Source organism: Camelus bactrianus, chromosome 31 (genome assembly GCF_048773025.1).
Source record: "Camelus bactrianus isolate YW-2024 breed Bactrian camel chromosome 31, ASM4877302v1, whole genome shotgun sequence".
In the NCBI taxonomy this organism is placed as follows: domain Eukaryota; kingdom Metazoa; phylum Chordata; class Mammalia; order Artiodactyla; family Camelidae; genus Camelus; species Camelus bactrianus.
In genome coordinates this window covers 17625477-17648482 of record NC_133569.1, presented here as the reverse complement: position 1 = coordinate 17648482, position 23006 = coordinate 17625477, and the positions used below count along the sequence as shown (strand labels likewise).

Below are 23006 nucleotides of genomic sequence, written 5' to 3'. Positions count from 1 at the left end.
TCCCTCTCTGACTTACAGATGACTGTCCTCTCCCTGCGTCCTCATGTGGTCTTCCCTGTGTTCATGTCCTTGTCCTAATTAACTCTCCTTATAGGGACACCAGGCATATTAGATTAGGGCCCACCCTAATGACCTTGTTTTACCTTAATTATCTCAATAAATGTCCTAGCTCCAGATACAGTCACATTCTGAAGCACTGGGGGTTAGGGCAGTAATGTGTGAATTTGGGGGCTGGGGCACTTCAGCCCATAACATTCCACCTGACTTTCTCCTGGTTAAGCTGGTTGGACCCAGTCTTCTCAGAACACACCGTTTATTTTCCTGTCTCCTGCCCTTGCTCCTGCTGCCTCTTGTCCTGTCTCCTCTACCTCCCCTTCAAGGCCACTCCTCCAAGAAGCTCTTGGGCCAAGTGCTTGTCCAGTCCGTGTAGCTACCCCCAGAGATGGAGAAGTCCCCTTCTCCTGAACCAGCCCGTTCTGCTTATTCCAACAATATTCCCCCCGAGCCATGAGGACCTAGAAAGGCCTCCAGTTTCACATAGTGAAGGTGCTTTTCCTTCCAATTCAGATCAAGTGAGCTCCAAATGAATAAAATTATCTCTAGATAAAACAAGAACTGAGGAGCATATGGGGAAAAGAATCTGAAATATTCCAGGAGTTGAAAACTAGGGAGACTAGTGCCTGAAACCTGTCTACTCTGAGATAAGTCGTTGAGGCACAGACTTAAACAGAACTCAGACCTCTTCCTCTGTGGTGAATACTCAGTGTTCTTCATTTGTTCCCTACAATTCAGGGTATTGTAGTCTCCTGCGCGTTCCCTGTGTAAGACAAGGCTCTCCCCAACTTCACCCGCCAGGATCCCTCGGTCAAAGCAGAATCAACAGAGCCTTCTTCCCTTTGCACTCGCTCTGCAGCTCTTGCCATGTGCACATCCCCAACACACACCTCCTAGAGCTTCAGCCTGGTACCTCATCTTAATGCTGTTGCTTAGCAACCAGCAGGGGAAGTGTGATCACACCTCCCAGCACTGTCCATGGAGCTCTGCAGACAATACAAACAGTTCCCTGGTTTCTCTCTGCAACTAGAGGAAGGTAACTGTCAGAGGTGGCCAGCATCACGCTCCAGGGATATTGGCTCATCCTCCGGGGGCCCAAATTGGTTGCTGCTTTGCTTTTCCTTGGCATTGGGCAATGTCTTTGCGGGGGTGGCTGGGTAGGTGGTTCTTGAAGGGCCGGATCTCTCTGCTTGCACTTGTTCTCAGGATGCCTGTGATGCAGGCAGGGCAGCTTGCAGAATCCTCCCCGCTCCCACGCAGCCCTGCCCTGCACCAAGCCTGCATCCTCCCACCCCCCGCTGCCGCATTCCCCTCAGCCTCTTCCATTTAGAGGTTGTTCTTCAATGTTCTGGCACTGCCCCGTCCTCCCCCTTACAGCTCCCTTGTTCTTCTAGTCCCTGGTCCCTCTCCCTTTTGGATTCTCCTCCTTGCTGCTGGACAACCCCCAGTTCCTCAGGTCAGCCATGTCCCTCCCCTACTGTCCTTTATGGTCTTTACATCCCAGCCTCAGGCCACTGGGCCAGATACCACACAGTAGACTGAGGTGCACCTCCCGCCCTCTATTGGTGTCCTGATCAGAAACCAGAATATTGTGACTTGAAATTCTCAGGTGTCATGTAGCATGAAACAGTAGAGAAGGCAAGAGAGTCTGGAGCCTGAAGACATACATTCCAATTCCAGACCTTTTTTTTTTCCCCTTAATTCTGTGATTTAGGTCAAGTTTCTTTAATCCCTCTGAGTCTTTGTCTTCTAAGGGAACTGGAATATTTGCCTCACTGGGTTAGTATGACAATTATATGATGTATACAGAAAAAGCCCGGCAAAACACATCGCACATAGTTGGAGACTCCATTTCCTTCCTCTCTTTCCATCTCTACCTTTTTCTTCTTTCTTTGGAAGCTGCTCTTCCTCCAGTGAAAATCAGTTTTCTGGCTGGGTTCTCAAGAGGCAGTGCCGTGCGATCACATTGGAGCTGGTCCCACAGTCAGTTCCTCTGATCTTGGGTCCTGCACTTGACAGCCCTGAGGTTCCTTCTGTTCGCCTGTGAGATGGAGTTAACCACACCTGAGTGTTGAACGCCCAGAGCTGCCGTAAAGCTCAAAGGAGATGAGATGTGTCAAGATCCTTTACACATTTCAAAGTCTCTTACAAACTCTGGAGATAAGAATGATCTCGGATAAACCTGGTCCCATTTCCTCCCCTGTAAAATGGAAGCATTAGATTAAAAAACGTCTAAAGCCCCCTTACGCGTAGAGATGGTAGCAAACTGAGAGATGGTAGTCTCTTGCCCTCCAATGGCCTCAGTGAAGGGAACCGATCCCTTCTTCACAGAGCGTGTTTGCCTTGTGGCCAAAAGAATAGATTTCCACTCCTTCATCCTTGAGGCCCATGATCAAGATGGCTGGTTATTACCTGGTACTAAGGCTTCTTGTAGTTCTGGCTTGGGAATCTAGGCAGCTCTGTCCTTTCAATAAGGAAAACAGATGAGTCAGAACATGCCCAAGGCAGGATGGTGGGAGCAATCACTGGTGGAGGAGTTTGGATTTATGTCACGTAGCCATCCATGGTGCTTCTGTCTCATAGTGGCCTGAAAAAGAGCTGAATTGGCAAGTGGAGGAGATGCGAAGCTAGAGATATTAAAGTGTGCAACATCAGTAGTTTCCAGTAGGTTAAATAAATAAAAGTCTGACCAACCAATAGAATGTGAAATCTTGAAGATTGGGAGTCTGGCCAGGGATGAACGAACATTCCAGAGACATTCTCTCCAGTGAGAGCTCCCCCAGGCGATTACAGGCTTTCCTAAAGAGGAACGTAACAGGAGAGACGGACATTGCCAACAGCTCTCAGGGCTCTTTGGTTGGAAACCTTCTGGGGAGGGAGGTCAGCTTCACTCAGGGCCTTTCCTGCTCCAATCCCATGACTTCAGGGGAAAGATGAATACACATGTTTAAAAGCTGAGACCTCCTGATAAAGTTGCAAGAGGTTGGATATAACACAAGAACCCCTGGTTCACCACATTGCCACCAAAGTTTTAAAAGTATAGGTATTTGGTGGGAGAGCCTTAGAGAGACAGATCTGATGTCTGCTATGACTGGACCCATAGGATAATTAGTCAGAATCAGAGAATGTTAAGTTGGAAGGGAGCTTGGCCATCACTCAGTCCAACTCCTTTATTAACAAATGAGAAAATGGTCCCCAACACGTAAACAGTGGTTAACTTGGAATTGTGGAAATGTGAGTGACTGTTATTTTCTAGACTGTTTCTTTTGCTTTTCAAGTGAAAATACAAAAAAAAAGGAGAAAATAGGAAAGCGACTTGCCTAAGGCCCTGTATCCCTGTAGGGGCAGAATTTGCCCCAAATCTGTTGACTTTTGTTTCTTCTGCTTGTCCCTGGGGGATTCTATCCAGGTCTAGAACTGGGTTTGTGAGATCTTTCACCATAAGGATGGAATCATGCTGCCAATTGGTCTTCACAGTTTAAAACTTATCTTTAAATGGCCAGCACTTTCCCACGTCCAGCTTGATCTCATAAACACTTTCTTTTGAATGAAACATAGCCTTGTTAAAAAATAAAATGTCAATTGTAAGCAAATGTCTCAAAGGGCACCTGGTTCTAAGGGGTTAAAACCGCCCGGCAAAGGATGATGTGAAAAATGGAAACCGTGTTTGATTTTCTTAACCCACATCCCACGGAGCCCATCCACTTGAGGAGAGAGAAGCGGCGTTAATGGGTGATAAAAGCAGTGTGAGCGCTGGCCCCCGCACGGGCGCCTGTCTGCAGCTTTTGTTCCAGTGGGCTCTTCAAGGCGTATGACTCAGTCTCCTGTTAGGGCCTCACTTCCCCTGGGTAGGGAGCTGATAGCAGCTCTCGCTGTGCTGGGCCCGTCACGTGTGACTCAGGGGGGACACTCAGGGGGCCCCCCTGCTGATGCCGCCTCCCCTCTCCCCGCTGACCAAGCTCCCTTCTGCTCTTCTGAGCTCTGAGATCCCCCACCCTTCCCCACTTTCAAAGCGCTCACCAATTAATACGGACGGATGGTGTCACTCCACCACCCCATTAAAGAAAAACAAAGTGCTGTGCACATACTTTGACAAACTGCCAAAGTGCTCTTTTCACCCACCTACTCCTCCATAGAATTTGTAGTCTCCAGCATGCGCATGATACACGGAAGGCCAAGGAAAGGTCAAAATGTGTTCCTGTGAACAACGAAAACAAAAGACAGGAAAAGCCTCTCAACCAGCTCTCTTCTTGTAAATGCTTGTTAGAGCGAGAACGCTGTATGCTCCCCGTGTGTAGGGGGTGTGTCATCTGGGCCAGCCCTCACTTGTGAACTTGTTTTGGCTTGAAGAATCAAGGGAGGAACTTCCATCGATTTGGGGGCACGTGATTTTGAATGCCAGGGGATGGTACAATGTCCCCAGCGTTTTCCGTCACCAGCACAACAGAAAGCATTGAATGAAAAGCCTGGAGTCTCCTTCCCCTAAGCCAGTTGAGGTCAGAGCCACCTCGAGGAGACAGGGAGGCAGAGAACTCCGTGCTCAGTGGACCGCTGATCTAGTCTCAGGATTAAACGGGATTTAATTCCAAAAACACTGAATTAGCACCCACTACGAAAGAGGCCCAGAAGAGGCACAAATTTGTCATGGATGGGGCTGTTAATGTTGGAGGCTTATTCCATCAGGTGCCCAAGATGAAGGCAATGGGGTGGTTGGAGAGTCACCCTTGGTCTGGGGGATGGCCCGCCCGCCCAGGAAGTGTCGCTGTTCGCCAGGACGTCTCCAGTGAAGGGTCCGTGGCATGCCCATCTGCCATCGAGATTTTCTCCCTCCTTCTTCTTTCTTCTCATGGGATAATTGGCCTAATTGAACATGCTGACCTATGAGTATGAGTCAGAGAAGGTGATGTGACAACAGAAGGAAATGTGACAATAGAAGCGCAGGTCACAGGGAGAGAGTTGAAGATGGAGGAAGGGACCAATGAGCCAACAAATGTGAACAGTTCCTAGAATCAGGAAAAGACAAGGAAGAGGGTTCTCCCTAGAGGTTCCGGAAGGAGTACAGCTCTGCTGGCACCTTAATGTTAGGACTTCTGACTCTCTGAACTGTAAGATAAATTTGTGTTGTTTTAAGCCACAAAGTTTGTGATGATTTGTTACAGTAGGAAACTAAGACGACTATCTGTCTGGAAAGCAACTCGACAACAAGAACTAGGAGATACGAAAGAGTGTATCCTGACTCAGTCATTCCACCTCGAGGACTCTCTCCTAATGAAACAGTCAGATGTGCAGGAACGTACCTACACATTAAGATGTTCATTACACTATTATCTATAATATAATATTATAATATAAACACTATAAAAGACCTTCTGAGGGCCCTGGTGGCCGTCTTCTCCTTATTACAGTTACAACATGACAAGTAAGAAAATATGACCCATTGGATGATAGCCATCCTTCTCCAAGATGTTTCGAGAATGTGTTGTGATCGCAGCTGAGGATGGTCTGAGTGAGCACTGCTGTCAATCTTCTGATCCAACAAGTGCTTGTTGAGCATGCTGGGTCCTGGACCAGAGCTAGGGGCGCAGAGGCAGAGGACACACATAGATTATGAGGAGCTGCAGGAGCCTAGCAGGGCAGATGGCCATCAACACAAAGACTTCTCAGAAAAGGTGATGTTCCACTTAAAACTTGAGGGATCAGTTCATGGAGTGCGGGCCTCTCCCCACTCCGTGCGTGCATAGTAACTAAACGTGGAGAGAGATCCTAGCTGCCCATCAGGATCTCCAGAGGGTCTGCAGCCTGAAGCAGGACCAGCCGCCCTTCTGTCAAAGAGCTGCAGTTAATAGCCCCAGACTGGGCACGACCCAGATGTCCTTCAGTGGGTGCCTGGTATATCCACACAATAAAATACTGTTCAGCAATAAAAAGCAATGGACTGTGGATACACATAGCAACCTGGATGGATCTCAAGGGCATTATGCCTAGTGAAAAGAAAAAGTCAATGCCAAAATGTTTCATCCTATATGATCTCAAAATGTAACATTCTTAAAAAGACAAGACTGTAGAGATGGAGAACAAATTAGTAGTTGCAAAGATGGTGGGTAGCGCAAAGGAGTTCTCCCGTGGTGATGGGGCAGTTCTGTGTCTCGGAGATAGTTGCACAATCAAACACATGGGATAGGATTGCCTAGAACCACACACACACACACACACACACACATCCATTGGAAAATGGTGAAAATGGAATTAGGCCCGTTGTCTCGTTGCAGTATTATGCCACTGTCAGTTTCCTGGTTTTGATCTTACGCTACGAGATGTCAGCGTTCGGGAAAGATGAGTCAAGGGTACACAAGTCTCTCTGTGCTACTTGTGCAACTTCCCGTAAGTCTATAATTATTTCAAAATAAAAGGTTTTTAAAAAGCTATAGACTAAAATTCGTCTGTCTGATGATACTTTTTCTGTCCCCAAGGGCTTTCTCAACACTCAAACAGTTCCAGGTCCATTTCAATTGGCGTTTAAACACCTCCTGGTTCCCCCATTACTTCTAGGTGTCTGCTTAGGGCCAAATAGGATAGGGAGATGATGCTAGCAACTGACAGCAGAGGATAACGGAACCCTCATTCCCTCCCAAATCCCCAGTGCCCTGGCCCACCCTGTGCCTGCCCTCTCCCTCAACAACCGTCAGGAGCATCATCTCCCACCCACCAGCCTGTAAGGAGATGGGCTGTGTTTGTGAGACACCCTGGACATGTTGTGAGAGCCTGGCTTTCTTCTCTCCCCTCTGCCAACTCTGGATGAGGAAGGGGAAATGACCAGTAAACACTGGAGAGAGGAGAACCCTTTGTTGGAGGGGAGGTTTGGAGTGAAGTGAAGAGACAGACAGCTAAGATTAAAAGGTACGTTAGGTGTTCTGGCTTACAGCAAGGTCTTGGAGTATCACCTTAATTCATCCACTTAATCAGCAGGTGTCTCTGTCTGCTCAGGCTGCTATAACAAAAATATCATTGACTGGGTGGCTTAAACAACAAACATTTATTTCTCAGTTCTGGCAGCTGGGAAGTCCAAGATCAAGGCAGATTTGGTGTCTGGTGAGAGCCTCTCTCTGGCTCACAGCTGTCTTCTCACTGTGTCCTCAGATGGTGGAAGGAACAAGGTCTCTTTTATAAGGGCACTAATCCCATTATTGGGGGCTCCACCCTCATTACCTAATAACCTCCAGGAGGACCCAGCTTTTAATATCATCACCTTGGGAGTTAGGATTTAACATATGGGGGCATACATAACATTGGCGGCATACAGACATTTCGTCTGGAGCAACAGGTGTTAACCAAATATCTAATCTGTGTTAGGCATAGTTCTCCGCACTGGGGATAGAGGTTAAAAATGGCCCCTGGCCTTGTGGAGGTTATATTGAATGGTCTGAACTCAAGCTCTATTGCTCACCAGTCTTGTGACCTCTGAAAAGTTACTTACTATCCTTGAATTTCAGTTTCATCTCTGTAAACTGGGGTTACTAATCCAACCTCATTAGATTTCTGTGAGGCTGCATGAGATGGTGCATAAGTGCTTGTCTTCAGTGTAGTAGGTGTTCAGCTTTTTTCCCATTGGTTCTCACTGTCCTCTCTGCTCCTCTTCTGTATATACGCTTATAGCCATCTAAATCCCATCGGGGGAGCACAGGGCTGTGAACGTAGCTATTGGAGGCTCTGTTGAACTGAATGCAGGGCATCTGCACAGTTCTGTAGAGCTTAAGCCAAATTAATTTGGGAAGGAAGAAATTATGTATTTCTGTTAATTTTTGCTCTGTATTTTTAATTCTCTGCATTTGGCTGTGTTCCTTATTGTATCTTCTTGGTGAATTTTTTTTTCTTTTTAACATCCCTCTTCCTCATAATCATATTTTTAAATTTTTCTTCAGATCTAGCTAGTTTGTTATTTTATATATATATATATATATCAACTTTCTTTCCTTTAGTGATGGTCTGGTTTGTAGTTTTCTATCCCCTTATTTCCAAATTTTCTAATGTCTTAATATTTGTTTCTTGTAAACTACACACAGCTGGATTTTTTCCTTTCACCCTGTTTTGGGGGTGGGGGGTGTAATTAGGTTTATTTATTTCAATGAAGGTACTGGAGATTGAATCTAGGACCTTGTGCATGCTAAGCACACACTCTGGCACTGAGGTCTACCTTTTCCACACCCACAATGCAGCTGGATTTTTAAAAAATTGAATCTAAAGCTCTTTGTCTTCTAACAGGGAATTTAAGCTTTTTAAAAATTTATTAAGACTTCTAATACATTTAGTACATTTCTACTATATTATTTTGTATTTGTCAATGTAGCTTTTCCCTCACCTTTCTCCTGTCTCTTGTTTTTCATTGGATTGATTGTGTTTCTTTAATTTTCTCCCTTTTCACCCTCCTGGTTTAAAAGTTATATATTACAATTCTATTATTTTGATGGTTTTAACATATTGACTTGCAAGTCTAACATTAGCCAGTATCTTTGTCCTCCACCCCCAAGTTACTCCAGTCTTTGGCCTCCCATCTTCCAAGTTATTACAGACAAGTATTTTCATTTGCCTTGTTTTTAAAATTCTCCCTCCCAAATTTAGCCGTGAGGATTTTCATCTTGGATTTCTCATACCTTGCCCCACCTATTTAAATATTTCAAATTGACTCTTTATATCCTGAATTATTCTATTAACTCCTGTTCTTAATTTTCTGATCGAGGACTTGTGTCTGCAGAGCCTTCCTCACGGTGGCTGGTTTGTCTGCGTGGTTGGTAATTTTGAATTGTGTGTGTGTAGGGGGGTGGGTTCCCGTTCCATTCTGACTGTGGAAACGTCCTGCCGAGTTTTGCTTTTTCCTCTGCCCAAATCACTTGTTATTTCTGGATTTGGTTTTACTTTGATGACTTGGATTAGAATTCCCAGTGCACGGAGGTAGAATGGCACAGACTTTGGTTTCTAAATTCTTTTCTTTCTTTCTTTCCTTCTTTTCTTTCCTTTCTTTTCTTTCTTTTTTTTTTTTTTTGACTGGGCCCCAGGTAGAGGTCAAGCTTCCTCACCTCTGTGGATGGGTGAGCAGTGTTTCCAGGGCTCAGGGCTCATCTCTATTTATTCTCTGTGCTCCATCCCTGCATCCCTGCCTTGCCAGGGGCTGAACCAGGATGTCACCTCCTGCGCGAACTTGATCCCCCAGCCCAGCCACGGGGGTCGCCACAGCTGTAGCCCCGACTCACAGCTCCGGCTGTGACTGTTTCTTTTCCTTCCTTCCTTCCTTCCTTCCTTCCTTTTTCTTTCTTCCTTCCTTCCTTCCTTCCTTCCTTCCTTCCTTCCTTCCTTCCTTCCTTCCTTTTTCTTTCTTTCTTTCTTTCTTTCTTTCTTTCTTTCTTTCTTTCTTTCTTTCTTTCTTTCTTTCTTTCTTTCTTTCTTTCTTTCTTTCTTTCTTTCTTCCTTCCTTCCTTCCTTCCTTCCTTCCTTCCTTCCTTCCTTCCTTCCTTCCTTCCTTCCTTCTTTCTTTCTTTCTTTCTTTCTTTCTTTCTTTCTTTCTTTCTTCCTTCCTTCCTTCCTTCCTTCCTTCCTTCCTTCCTTCCTCTCTTTCTTCCTCTCTTTCTTCCTCTCTTTCTTTCTCTCTTTCTTTCTCTCTCTCTTTCTTTCTTTCTTTCTTTTTTTTCTCTTTTGTTTATGTTTTTGTTTTCTGGGATCAAACCATTTTATGGAGGGGTTTCAAGGGAGGCCAAAGGGCTGGGAGGACAATGGATCCGACCTCCTCGGATTGGTCCCGCCACAATCTCTCTAGCTCCACAGTGTCTCTCCTCTGCTTCTGATACCTGAGAAGTTCCTCTGTCCAGCGTGGCTGTGATAAGATTTTGTTGCTGTTATGTTCTGTCCCGTGTCTCTGCATATCGAAGTGGGATGTTCTACACTTGCTCAGTCTCTCACGATGACAACTGTAAATCACACGACCTCATGTTCTTAACACTGGCGGAAGCGCACTTTCCTTTCCTCAGTCAGCAAACGTCACTAGGTCGGCTAGCTCCGAGGGCTGCAGTGCGGAGTGGGGAGACTCTGTCTGCCCTGCCCTCCCAGAACCTAACGTCCAAAGAGGGAGACAGACTTGAATCAGGTAGTCTGAGGAAGAAACGTAAATTTGAAGCTCTGGCAAAGGTGGCTAAGGAAAGGCACGTTGTTCTGAGTCCAGGGATGCTCCAGCTGGGGCCTGAATCAGCCACTGGTCAGGAAAGAGCTGCCCAGATGTCACAATGGTCAGAGGACCGCCTACGGAGGCAGGGTCGTCACCAGCGTCCTCCCTCCACTTTCACTGTGTGCAACCAGGCTGATCTGGGAGCTAACTTTCTCCCCACCAGGAAGCAGGTGCCCAGGGTGATTCAACGCTACAGGGCTAGGGCTGGGGCTGGGTGGCAGAGGCAGGGTTTCCCCTGGCATGATACCCTAAGATGCTGTGAAATACCCTAAAATATGATGCCATGTATGCTGCGAACAACAAGAAAAACAGGATGTGAAAGACTTGTATCTAGAACTCTGCACCTGGTGTAGTTTGACTAGCAGGATGGAGGGGGGAAAGCCAAACTGTATTTCTTTTGTCTTCTGGATCTAGAGTTGGGGACTTCTTCTTCAGGTAAAGACCAGAAAAAGGAGCCCTCGTTGATCCTTTAAGTAAAACTTTTTGGTCCTTCAAATAGCTGGGGGGGGGTCATGAAGGATGGGTGGGGAGGATTTGGCTTTTTAAAGGAAAGGGCGCTGGCCTGGGCCCTCCCTCCCACTTCCCGTTAGAACCACGGGTCGGGGTGCCTGGGAGCCAAGCCCCTTCTCTGTAAGGTTAGGGGGCTGCCCTGGGGGGCTGGGAGGACCCTTCTGTCTCTGGTATCCAAGATGGTCTCCCTGGGGGAGATGGGGTCCTGCATCTCCAGGGTCCCCGAGGATGCGCTCGGGTCCACTGGGCCTCTAGACCCATATTCTCTGGTGGTGGAGCAGCCCCCTGCTCACCTCCACACCCCCCACTTCCCGTCACTGATAACCCCGTGATCCAATGCCCTCCCTCAGGAGTTTTCCTCATCCTCAAATCCACCTTTGCAGCCAGCTCTGCCCGGTTGTGCCAAGAAATGCAATTGTGTCATGAAACTCAGAGCTGAGTGTGCGCCTCCTTGGTGTTTACTAACCTGCCTGGGTCTGGTGGCGGGAGGCAGGGGCCTGGCCTCCCTTTGGAACTTCCTTTTATGGACACAGGGTGCTGACCAATCCCGTGCAGGCCTGTGCTAATCGAGGGCTGGCCCCAGCCTCCTAACATTCTGCTGACCCAGTTTAGAACCCTGGAGCAGGGCCAGCAGAGCTGAGGAGTTGAGAAGTTAGAGCCTGCGGGGGCGGGTGTGCAGGAGTCTGGGCTTCCCGGGGCCTCGGCCCCTCCCCTTTCCCCCACCCCGTGTTCCTCTGGGCCAACCTGCTCTCCCTTTCCACTTCCTGGGTGTGATTCGCCCAGCGGGCTCCCTCTCAGCAGGTATGTGTCATTTCCTTCTGCTGGTGAGACCCAGACTTTGAGTGGGTCCCCCCCCCCTCCCCACCCCCGTGGCTCTGTCTGAAAGGGTTGGACCTTCCATCCTGAAAGGGATTTATTGTTGGACTGAATTTATGTCTCACCTGTGGAAGGCCCTCTGTGCTTTCACTGGGAGATGCGTGGGAGAAGCGGGCACCTGGGACCGTCTGCTTCATCCTGTTCTCTGCCACCCCCACCTCCATCCCCACCCCCACCATCATTCCCCCCAGCAATGTGTCCCCCGGGACCCCCTGGCCTTGCTGGCAACACCTTTGTAGCAGCCTGCCCCTCACTGGGGAGGCCAGTGGGGTGATGCTGGGCCCTGCGATTGGGCAGGAGGGACCCAGCCTCACAGCTTCATCACCGGCTGTCCTGGTCCTGGTTAGTGCTTCTCTGTAGACCAGGATGAGAGAGACCAAAGAGCAGGTAAGGCGCCATTCCCGTGTGAAACCCAGAACCCCCGGGTGGAAATGAGGTTCAGGAAGTGCGGGCGTGTCGTGGCTGTCAGCACCGTCCCACTTCTTCGTGACAAGGGAGACCCGTGATGCCCAAGCGGCCGGAGTCATCTGGGAATTCTTGTGATATTGGCTCCCGAGTCAGGTCTTCTAGGGAGAGCAGCCATCCTGCCGCTCACGGTGGGAAACGGGGAAAAGTGCGAGGTATCCCACTGACCGCGGGAAAGTCTCCCCGAGGTTGCAGTGGGACCAGGAGAGGGCTGGCTCTTCTATGAGGCCGTGGGACTGCTGTGGTCTTGGACTCAGATCTGAGGGCCCCATCTTGAACCAGTGGGAAAGAGCTTGCTGGAAGGAGGTGGGGAGATGGAAGGAGCTAAAGATCTCGTCTTGCAAGAACAGTCTGAAGGACTGGAGACAACTTGGAGGAGCAGATGAGCTGTTTTCTGAAATCGGAAGGCAGTTTGGTGGAAGTGAGACGTGCTTTGTTACACGTACGTCCAGGAGACAGACCTAGAAAGTTACGGAAATTGTATCTGGGCTGAATAGAAGACACTGGCCTGTAATTAGAGCTGTGAACAATGGAACAGGCTGCTAATATTTGGAGATAGTGAGTTCCTTATCGCCAGAAGAATTCAAGCAGAAATTGGCCAAGAGGGAACTCCTGTGCTGGGCTGCAGCGTGGACTGCACGATCTCTGCTTGATCTCTGTTTGAGATCTCTTGCCTGCTTGAGTCTCAGAATCGGGTCTTGCTCTGCCTTTCTTCCAAGTCCACGATGCGCCCACAGCAAATCTCCGTCTTTCTCATCAAAGGACTCCCCCCTTGAGAAAGACAGAGGCACATGGTCTGGCCTGTGCCAGTGCGGGGGATGGGCTGTGTGACAGCTCTCGGCAGAAGCCCCAAGAGAGCCTGCCATGTGCTGAGCTGGTCTGGGCACTGAGCATTTCTGGGACATGTTTCTGTGAATGCTTACTGGTCATCTTACCCACCCCCAGTCCTGCGGGTCAAGATTACTCTCCCTTGGGCTGCAGATGAGGAAGAAAGGAAATACCCAGGCCACTGCAGGGCTAAGATTAGGCTGGGAGCCTGCCCTCCCTTTTGTGGAGCGCCTGCATGCCAGTCCCGACGCTGTCCCTACATCCTACGCAGCCTTGAGCTGAGTGCTTGTGGCAACTGTGAAACGGCTGAGTTACCATCCCATTTTACAGAGGAGGAAACCAAGGCACAGAATAGTTGGGACTGTGTCTGTGACACAGCTGGTAAGGGAGGGAGCTACGCTGCTAGCACCTCCACCCAGAGATGCAAGGGGCATCCTGTGGACATGCAGGGAGACAGCCCCTTGCCAGCGGCTGGGCGCGTACCCCGGGGATTGGGCCAGAGCCGTTCAGTTCCATACTCCTGGGGGAACGTGGCCCAATTTTCTTTTTCTGTTTCTTTGGAGTTTGGTTTTTGTTTTTGGTTTTTTTTTTTTTTTTTTTTTTTTGGTGGTGGAGGAGGTAATTAGGTTTGTTTGCTTATTTATTTTATTTAATTTTTTTTAATTGGAGGTACTGGGGATCAAACCCATGACCTCATGCATGCTAAGTATGTGCTCTACCACTGAGCTGTACCCTCCCCACTGGCCTCATTTTCTCTACGCACCCCTGGGTGACCCCAGCCCCCAACAGAACTTTCCAACCCAAGCTTGTCCTCTGACTCGATGCATAGTCTCACCACACTTCTATCTACAAACTGGAGAAGTTTGTAGGTGCCCTCAGCTCCTCCTCCAGTTTACAACCAATTCCTGTGGTTCCACCTTGGACATCTCCCGTTATCCATCCCTTATTGTTACCTCTCATCCTGGGCCAGACTCTAATTCTTCTTGCCTAAATCAATGCATCAGTTACCAAATTGCCGTCCCCAGGGTCTTTCCTCACAAATCTACCTTAGGCGTGTTGTGGGTAGAGTCCCCTTTATGAACATTGGAACTTGGACTGAGTCCTTAGCAAGCCTTCTCTTTCCTGCTGTCCGGCCCACATTCATTCTAAGTTTTGCTGACAACCTTCCCCACCCAACTCCTTTGTTTACAAACCTCTGTATCCTAGAAAGTCCAGCTCACACACTGCCCTTCCCCATCGGATGACATTAACCCTTTCCCTTTCCTTACTCCCCATGTGTGATTTGATGTCTGCCTCTCTTGTACATACCACACTTTGCCGTGTGGAGTTAATTTGTGGACTCGTCTGTCTGCCCAACTTGGCTGTAAGTTCCCACATCACACTTTGCTTTCCTTTGCAGTCCCTCTCCCATCCGGCCCGCTTGGTGGGCGCCCAGTGATGTTTGTGGAGTGAATTGTAATCCCAGGCCCTGCAGCCCAGCCCCAGGCCGAAGGGGTGCAGACGGAGACCCTGGGAAAGCGGCTGCACCTGGAACTTAACCTTGGCACAGAGCCACGCATGCTTTCTATGGAGAAAGAGACAATTTAGCAAGAACAGGGACCTGCCAAGTCCGTTTTCTTCCACAATGAGACAAAGTCCTGTGTGTTTCCTTGAGAGACAGTGAGGTGAAGGAAATAGGAGTCAGATCTGCCATTTCCTAGCTCCACGACCTTGGTAAAGTTAATTTAACCTCTCTGTATCTCAGTTTCCCCACACGTAACATGCAGGCGAATAGCAGAACCAACTCCTTTGCTTTGTTCTGAGAATTAAGTTAATATTTTTAACTGGCACATAAAAATACCCAACATATGTCCATTATTTTAAGGTTACCATACTAACTTTATAACTAGAGTTGTACTATAACTAAAATGATACAGTAATAGTATTGTTTTACTAATAACCTGGCCTCCTCCTAGAAGGCAACGGGGGCACATCTGAAGAGTAGGGAGCTCGGAAGTGCCCCGAGTGATGGCGACCATCAGTGGGTGTTGTTGGAAATATGTCTTCCCGTCAAAGGCTATGAAATGGACCCTTGGAGAATTCAGATGTGACATAAAGTAATGAGGAGGAACCGCAGACTGAGCAGTCCTGAGAACAGGATTCCAAACGACTCCACTTATACCTTGTGTCCATGGTGTTTCCTGTTGATTCTACCCCAGAAACATAAGACATCTGTCCATCAGCCCTGGCGACACCCCCTCCCCACCCCATCTTTTCTTTAGTTGGCCACGGTCCAGCCAAGCTTCTCAGCTTCTTTGTCACATAGGACAGCGACCCACCTGATACTCCACTTCCTGAGAGTAACAGGACACCTGAAACCCAAAGAGGCAGTTCATGGCTAGGAACTTGAGTCTTAAGGTGACCAGGCCACATTCTAGAAAAATGCTGACCCCAGAATTAATTCAGCCTCCCTGAGGACAGGTGGCCCCTCAGTGCTCCCACCTCCTCAAACCCTCCATCTGCTATGACCTGAATGTGTTCCCACCCCTTCACCCTTCAAAATTCATATGTTGAAACCTAACCCCAAGGTGATGGTATTAAGGGGTGGAGCCTTTGGGAGGTGATTCGGTCATGAGGGTGAAGCCCTCATGAATGGGACTCATGTCCTTATAAAAGAGACCACAGAGAGCTCCCTGGCCCCTTCCACCATGTGAGGACACAATAAGAAATTTGTCACCCAGAAGAGGGCCTTCATCTGACCAGGCTGGTACTCTGATCTCAGACTTCCAGCCTCCAGAACCGTGAGAAATAGAAGTCTGTTGTTTGTAAGTCCTCTAGCCTGCAGTGTCGTGTTACAGCCGCCCTATCAGAGGAAGACACTACCCAGGGGCTCTGCTAGTGCTCAGTCACCCTCTCCCGACCGGGAGAGGGCAGGGTTAGGCATCTTTCACAGCTTCCAACTAACTCCCAGCCCTCCCCCTTCCCGCTCCATAGGTTTTCGATAACCCGGTTTATTTCCTGTGTGAACAGCTCGGTCTGTCCTGGTGAAACCGGCTTCTAGATGTGCATGCCTGGGATCTCGTGCAGGTGGGCAGACTTCACCTCCTTCAGCTCAGGAAGTCTTTCGGCTCCCTGATCAGAGTCTGCCAACAATCCCACAGAGTCTGTTCCAGGCCAAGACCCCCGTGGCACCTGGAGATGGCAGAGACCTCCAGCCTCCTGCATCTCCCCCTTTCTCACCACCTAACCCCCTACTCCAGGGAGGCAGCTCCTGCACCAGTTCCCGTGCTGGTGGCTGGTCAGGCTGCACAATATGCAAATTGCTTGTGACCCAAGGGAGCCCGTATCCCCGCGGGAGGAAGGAAGCCCTGGTAGAAACTTCTGAGCATGTGAAAACAGAGGCTGGGGGAGGACAGCTCAGGGGCTCTGGCTCAGATTTGTCAGAGGGTGTTTGTGTTTGTGGGTCTGTGTGTGGAGAGGAGAGGGTGCTGGAGGGAGGGTCCGGGAGGGGCGCCGGGCCCAGGGGAGAGGTGAGTACCAGCCTAAGAAAGAGCACTGGGCAGACGGGGAAGGGCGGGGAGAGGGGGCTGTACTCTGGCTTACCTGGTATTTGAATCCTCAATTTGAAGACTCAGAAGTTTCCTGAAAATGGGATCTCTAAATTTCCAGAGAGGTCTGAAGACCTCTTCCCTTTTTGGAGTCTCTCTGTATTTAAAAAAAAAAAAAAGAAGGAATATCAAAAGAGGGCAACAAATATCATGATGTATTCTACATACTAATTTGACCAACTAATAGTTTTAAACAAACACACGGTGACTTTGTGGATGGACTAAGAAATAAGCAAGGGCCCCTTGTCCTGTGAGCCTGAGCCAAGTGGCCCTCCTGGTTTTGGGGTAGCCCAGCCCTCCCTGAGAGACCTTCCTGGGGGCATCGGGAGGCAGACAGAGGCCCTGGCATCCTGTGCGGTTAAATAAAAAGCCCAGAGCGTGCGTCCTGGAAGAGGCCCGGATGCACTTGGTCCTGCTGGGGTTGGTGAGGGACTGACCACACCAGGCACGCGCGTGTCCGGGCCTGTCCAAGTGTCCATTCTCAGCCACATATCCAGCTAGGCAGGGAGGTAGGCCGTGGCACCCTCCTCCCGGTGTGTTCTTCTCTCCCTCTCAGTCACCCCGTATCCGTCCGCTGCAAGTGCAGAGGCATCAATGGGAAACTCCTGTCAGGTCTCTTTGACTCCTCACCCAGAGCCAGGGATAAAGAGGGCCCCGTGAATCAGGGCACGGTGGGGACAGGCCTAGACTGGGTCTGCTCTGTGCAGGTGGACAGCCTTTCTGTGAGTCCAAACCCACACTGTCCTTGTGACTAGTTCCAGGTAGCCAGACAGCATCCTTTCACTCTGCCATGGGGTGAGTGGGTGACAGTCTGGGGGCTCTTGTCAGAGCTGCTGCTCACGTTGAGTTATTTCTATGGGAGGTAGGAGAGGCGGCCATGGCTCTTTCCTCAAACTGCTGGCCTCTCGGCTTCCCTTCCGCCGACAAGGACCTTCTCCTTGACCAAACTTTTTTCTGGCTCCCGGGAGCCCTGTTCTCAAGGAGGCCTCACCCTTGGTCTGACAAGCGCGGTTCAGCTAGAATGCCCCCACCCTTGATCCCTGACCAAGCTCCTCTTAGTAATTTTCCAACCAGGGATTCCCTCACCTGCCAGTTTGTTATAAACCCCCAGCTGCCCCTGTCGTATCTGGAGCTGGGTTCACACTGTCTCCGCTACTGCGATAGTCGTGAATAAAATCTTCCTTGCCTGTCAAACCCCCTCCAGTGTTTTTTTTTTAACTTGTGCCTATGCATGCATCCACACAAACTCTATTTTATTTTATTTTTTTAATTGGAGGCACTGGGGATCGAACCCAGGACCTCGTGTGTGCTAAGCATGCACAGTACTGCTGAGCTATTTCCTTCCCCGCCGCACAAACTCCTAAATTCCCTGGTTCTGTTGGGTTGTCTCATTATCTCTCCTGCGCCCAGAAAAGCTGCTGGGAAAGGATATTTAGGTCCAGGGAGAAGAAAGCCATCTGTCACACCCGGCCGTGGGACCCCTGGCAGGGACGAGCAGATCACTCTCAGAAGGGCCTGTGAGGGACAGGAGGGCCACACTCGGCTCCCGGTCAGCTCTGTGCCCTGGGGACTCAGGGAAGAACCAGTACTGCCTTGGACTGGAGGGAGGAGAGCCATCAGGGCACCCAGGAGTGTCCCCTTCTAGGCCCTTCCTGCTCCCGTCACTTGAAAAGGGCTGTTCTAACCCCGGTTCCCGCAGAAGCATTCTCTGTCATTAGAGGCGTTTCTTGGCGCATCTATTTTGGAGCTGCAGCTGGTTCCGTCTCAGAATAAACAGAGCTGTGATATTGGGATAAAAGAAGAAAGGAATACCATCTCAACTCGGTGCCCTCCCTCCTCCCGACGTTTTCCAGCCTCCAGTTCCCTCTTTTTTAAAAGCCTCGCCCTAAAACCCCTTCCACCCCCCTCCCTGCCCTGTAGCTCTCTCCTCTCACCGGCTGATGGTCACAGAATCCTCTCCCAGGCACAGGCGGGCCCCTGCTGCAGCCAGACTGTGCTAGCCTTGGGGGCCCCGGGCCTGCAAAGAACTCAATGTCCGGTGATGCAAGAGTTCAGATATTAAGGATTTAAGCCAAAGAGTGTTGGAGCTGGCCCAGCCTCTCGTGCTTAGACGAAGCAACTGAGGTCCCCCCGGGGATGTGCTGTGCGCAGGGCCTCGGCGCTCCCGGGGGTTAAGGCAGGAGCTGTAACACCTGGTCTGTGCAGTTGTCCTCAGACCTTACTATGTCATTATCACAATGGCTGTGTTGTACCGAAATCACTGAAATGGGAGCTTGATGCTTCTGGGACAGAAAGAGAAATCAGACCATTGTTGGTTTTAGACAAAGCAGATGTGGGGTACCCAGTGTCTTTATGGACTGAAATGGCTTCCCTGAGGGAGAAAGGCAGACAGTGATGCTGTGCAGATCCATGAGGGTGGGAGGGTGTGAGACCAAGTTATGAATCATTCTTCCCTGTGCCTTTGACTCTAGGTGGGTCCGTCGGTGCGCCCATGACTGCGCAAAATTCTCACCTCTTGTCGGTCCATCAGGAGCCCCTGCCTCACCTCCCTCTCCTGCCCCTTTCCTGTGCTTGCTGTGTGCTCCCTGCTGTGAGCTTTACTGAGCTCCATCACCACCAGCCCTTTCTCTGCCGGCCTGCTGTGCAGCTGACCCACAGGAGGTTACAAGGGCAGACTGTGAGGAGGCGGTAGTTTCTAGAAATTGTGCCCATTTCCTCAAAACCTTCTTCCTCCCCAAGCCCAAGAGCAGTCAGCCTCACCTCAGCCCCTCTATGGTCTGGCCTCTCAGCCTGGGCATCCGATTGGTCTGACTCCTCTGTGTGACCTGAGGCATCTCTGAGCAAAGGAGGTGAGCCAAGACCCTGCAGGGAGTTTCCTCTCTTGCTTTTTTCTTATTTTTAAGATGAAACTGTGGTTAGACCCTCAAATGAGTCTTTAACTACCTCCGTGGACAGCTTGACTGTAGAGCTATCAGTGTAGGGGTTGGGGGGAGCATTCACTCTGGGCATCCCCATTGGCTGAGAGAGTTGTAGGTGTGAATGTCAAGGTCGGGCACTGGAGAGAAGCCTGACTCTTCCATGCACACTGGGAGGGGACAGAAAGTCAGGAATATGGGTTCCTAGCTCAAGTGAACTTGGGGTTGTGTCTCAGTTCCACCATTCCTGCATCTGGCGACATTGGGCTGGTTATTTAGTGTCTCTAAGATTCCATTTCCTCATCTGTAACATGGGGCTATTAACTGTATCTATTTTACAGAACAGTTCATCCCTTAATTCAGTGCATAATTCGCTGAGCAGCTCTTCCTTGCCAAGCACTTGCCAGGCAGGAGCCTCAGTGGTGGGAAGGACAGATTCAGCTCCAATCCTCGTGATGACCCTGTGTTCTGATAAGGGGGCCAGGTGCTGTGCAGATTAAATAAGAAGGTATCTGTGCGTGTGTGCTTGTGCGCATTTATGTGTATGTGTGTCTACTACCTAACACTGTGCCTGAGGCACAAAAAGTGCTTCATAAATGGTGGTTGCTACTGTTCTCATTTAACATTGGAAGCATTCTATCAATGGTCAGGCAGAGACCCAGGAAAGGTGTTTTCTTTCCCTCAAATGTCTAGCTTCTTCAGATTTCAATTTAGATCGCTTTTGGTTAAGGGGAGTGTGTATTAGTTGGGGTTGCTAGAGAAACAGAACCAGTAGGAGACATACACACGCACACACACACACACATATATATACACACACACACACACACGCATATATATCATATATATGATGCATATGTGTGTGTGCGTGTGTATACTTATATGTAAATGTATAAAGACATTTATTATAAGGAATTGGCTCCCATGATTGGAGGCTGACAAGTCCCATGATCTGTAGTAGGCAGGCTGGAAACTCAGGAGAGACCATAGTGTAGTTGGAGCCAGCTGGCTCAAGCCTCAGGAAGAGCTGATGTTTCAGTTCAAGTTCAAAAGACAAGAAAAAGCCATTGTCCTACTTCAAAGGCCAATAGCAGGAAGAATCATCTCTTATTTGGGGAAGTTCAGCCTTTTGGTTTAGTAGGCCTTCACCTGATTGGATGAGGCCCACCATATTAGGGAGGGCAATCTGCTTTATTCAGTTTACCAATTCAAATTATAACTTCAAACAAAAATACCCTTACAGAAGCACCCAGAATAATCTTTGGCCAAATAACTGGGCATCCTGTGGCCCAGTCAAGTTGACACATAAAATTAGCCAGCTCAGAGACCCATGGCTGGAGGATGTTGTAAATGAGAAAGCCCTTGGGAAATTGCTGAGCTGCTATCCTGTCCTGAAGGGGTGGGTAACCCTGGCTGAGGTCAGGACAGGATGCAAACTCATTATCCTAGGGCTCTGTCCAATCCAAAGGGTTTTTTTTTTTTTTTGATGGTTTATACAATGTTTTATAAATTTGTGCCAACATTTTAAAGAGTTCACACTAAAAGTCTGAATTTCTAGCTTTCAGGAAGAAATAGAAGAGGTCCTGTAAAGGTTAGGAAGCCAGGGCTACCCCCCAGCCCAGGTATCCCCAGCATGTTGGCTTAGTCTCCAACACCCATGCCTGACCTGCTGCACTTATATCTGTTACTACAACTCCTGCTTTAGGAGAAAAGCCATCTGAGCTGAACATCAGGGCTCCTCTGCTGCCCCAGTAGGAAGCCTGTGCCGACAACATGCTATGGCATCTTCTCGCGAGAGCAGAGGGGAAGGCTGTATGAGACTATTCACGGCACACATCCGAGATCTTGCCCCGGTCCCCTCCCAAGCTTCTCTGACAAGCTGATACCCAAAGTTCCCCATAGACCTTCCGTAGCTCTTTGACCAGGAGGGGCCTTGGGTAGTGGTGAGAAAACTTGAACTCCCTTCCAAACAAGGAGTAGCTGAGCCCTCCAGAGGGAACTGGCCTTGAGCGAGTGGCTGGACCATGTTTTGTAAGTTTGTCAACAATGAAAAATTGTACTTCATGTTCAAATCTCTCATGAAAAGCTAGAAGAGGTTGCACAGAAGTTAGGCATCTCTTAAGGTCAGGATGTCTTTTCTTTTCCTTCAAGCTTGATGCTCAGATGTGGGCCTTGGGATGGAATTTTCTAGAGTCACAGAATTGTGAAAAACATGACTCTCCACTAATGGGGCACCAAGAAAGCACCGTGGGTTGTTTAGATTGGAGAAGAAATGCCTCTAGGGGAACCAACAGCTGCTTTTAAAAAGCCAAAGGGATGTCACACTGAAGGAGGTACCGGAGGGCGCGCGTGCAGCGGGGGACCAGCAGCTGTGAGAAGGCAGGCTTGAGGCAAGCGTAATGAAGACTTTTCTAGCAAGGAGGGGTCCTTAGAAGTAGGAGGGTCTAGTGCAGAAAGCAGTAAGGCCCCGTGGCTGAGGGGGCAGTGGGGGCTAGAGAGGGAATTCGATTGTTAGACTGGAGGCTGACTGGATCAGGGATGCCAAACCTCTTCCCCAGGTGGTACACGTAGACAATGGAAGTATTTCTGCGACACACAGGAAGTTGACTGGAGGGGATTTTGACCCCAAAGAGGGCTGCTTATAGGCACAGACTCCCAGGCCGTGGCAGGCCAGCTTTGAGGAGACCAGGGATTTGTTTAAAGCAGGTTTGGAAAGACACGCAGACACAGAGATGATGGTCATGAGGGAGGAAGTTACACTCACGGGCCCCTAGAGTGAGAGGTAGAGCCTTCCATGCAGGGGCCACAGGGGAAGCGCCAGGGATGGTCAGGAGGCAGAGGGAGGTGGGGGGACATGTGGGCAAGAGCCTTCCTTGTGATTCCCCTGGGAAGGAACAGGTGGAACAGGATAAGCAGGTTGAGGATTAGCTGTTTTGAGTCATTTCAGCAGGCTCTGGGGCAGGGGGCTGTCCCTAGTTGTCTGGTACCCAGCCCTGGAGTGATGAGGGCAGGTGAGTAGTGGCCACGGTGTGAGAACCCAGTAAATCAGGTGAGTACGGGTGGGGCTCTGGGTTGGTTGGTTTGTATAGAACAGGCACCTTCTCAAGAATTGGCTAGCAGAGGGAGGATCAGTCCATCCAGGGTCAGCAAGGCCACAGGGTTCAAATCACCAAATTTAGAAACTAGAAGACACGGTGATTACAAGGCCCTGCCCATGCGCCCGAAGGCCGAGGAGGTAGGTTTCTCCAGATGCACCAGGAGGGGAGTGCCAGACAAGGTGATGCCTATTTCCTTTCAGCCTAGAGATGCTGTCACTCAGCTAGCACCTCCGAGCCAGAAGTAACCCCAGACTCTAGCCTTACTCTCTCTTTGTACAGAGGGGACCCTGGACCCAAAAAGGTGAACTGACTTGCTCAAAGTCTCAGGTTCACTGCAGAGCAGGGCCCCAAACCCAGTGCTCTTTTGGCCATTTCCTGTGGTTGGAAGAGTCTGGAGGGGGCCAGGCACGGAGTCTCCATCCAAGACAGTCTGCGATAGGATAACCTGGACTGGGAAATGCCT

The 23006-nt window shown here is 49.5% G+C and overlaps 1 protein-coding gene across 10 annotated transcripts in view; it reads left to right on the top strand.

Moving 5' to 3' along the window:
* PTK2B (protein tyrosine kinase 2 beta) overlaps positions 1-23006 on the top strand; it is a 127832-nt gene that overhangs the window by 30253 nt on the left and 74573 nt on the right. The window contains exon 1 of one of the 10 annotated variants that reach the window (XM_074355616.1): positions 11558-11575. The exons of the other annotated variants lie outside the window; for them this stretch is intronic. The gene's annotated coding sequence lies outside the window, so the exon portion shown is untranslated. Of the gene's footprint in view, positions 1-11557; positions 11576-23006 lie in introns of those variants that run through there. 10 annotated transcript variants of the gene reach the window in all.